Consider the following 1,154-nt stretch of genomic DNA (forward strand, 5'->3'; position numbering starts at 1 on the left):
TGCCATTTAAAATGCAGTATCTGTGGTTACACAAGTGCGTCCCAAAATGACAAGATATTCTTTCCCATACCGGGAGTTGAACCCGGGCCACCTGGGTGAAAACCAGGAATCCTAACCGCTAGACCATATGGGAAGACACATATTTAAAATACACATCACAGACAAATCTTTAAATGTTGACATTTTGCCTGTTGGATTTAAAAGCTCCATCTTTTTTTCTCAGAGATGATGGGGAATGTCCAGATGAAATCCGTCTAAAATGTGTTTGAAGTGAGAACAGCCAGAAGCACTGAAAGGTATACAGTATCATTCCCAGCTTGATTTCAGTCAATTAAATAAAGTATTGAGCCAGCCAGGAGTCAAACCTAGAATCTTCTGATCCGTAGTCAGACACGTTTTCCATTGCGCCACTGGCCCCACGTCTAAACTGAAGTCAGGTCACAGCTAGACCAGTGTACACAGTAACAGCGTCTGTCAACAACAAGGTTCCTTGGTTTTCTGTTTCAGATGCATATCTTAATTTGATCCTCCTGTTGTTACATGAATTTTACTGCAGAGCAAGAAATGCAGACATGAAGTGTATTCAACGTTGAAAAAGCCTTGAATAATTTGAATCTACATAACATGTCACATTTCCTGTTGCTGAGGGAATATTGTTGTGTTGTGTGAAACTGCTGCCAGTTAAAATGCAGCATCTGTTGTTACACAAGTACGTACCTAACAACAAGACATTCTTTCACATACATGGAGTAGAACCCAGGCCACCTGGGTGAAAACCAGGAATCCTAACCGCTAGACCATATGGGAAGACGCATAACTAAAATACACATCACAGTCAAATCTTTAAATGTTGACATTATGCATGTTGGATTTAAAAGCTCCATCTTTTATGTGTTTGAAGTGAGAACAGCCAGAAGCACTGAAAGGTATACAGTATCATTCCCAGCTTGATTTCAGTCAATTTTATCTAAAGTATTGAGCCAGCCAGGAGTCGAACCTAGAATCTTCTGATCCGTAGTCAGACACGTTAAAAAGTCTTGTAAATTATGAATCTACAAAACATATCACATTTCCTGTTGCTGAGGGAATAAGTCAGGTCACAGTTAGACCAGTGTACACAGTCATAGCATCTGTCAACAACAAGGTTCCTTGGT

The 1,154-nt window shown here is 40.1% G+C and overlaps 2 non-coding genes across 2 annotated transcripts; both read right to left on the reverse strand.

Annotated features, from left to right (window-relative positions):
- Positions 1 to 61: 61 nt before the first annotated feature.
- On the reverse strand, positions 62 to 133 carry trnae-uuc. The gene has a single exon. It is a non-coding gene; the product is annotated as a tRNA-Glu (tRNA).
- A 211-nt stretch (positions 134 to 344) lies between these two features.
- trnar-acg lies at positions 345 to 417 on the reverse strand. Its single transcript has one exon. It is a non-coding gene; the product is annotated as a tRNA-Arg (tRNA).
- Between the last annotated feature and the right edge of the window lie 737 nt (positions 418 to 1,154).

The sequence above is a fragment of the Oncorhynchus tshawytscha genome, unplaced genomic scaffold (assembly GCF_018296145.1).
Source record: "Oncorhynchus tshawytscha isolate Ot180627B unplaced genomic scaffold, Otsh_v2.0 Un_contig_10927_pilon_pilon, whole genome shotgun sequence".
NCBI classification, from domain to species: Eukaryota; Metazoa; Chordata; class Actinopteri; order Salmoniformes; family Salmonidae; genus Oncorhynchus; species Oncorhynchus tshawytscha.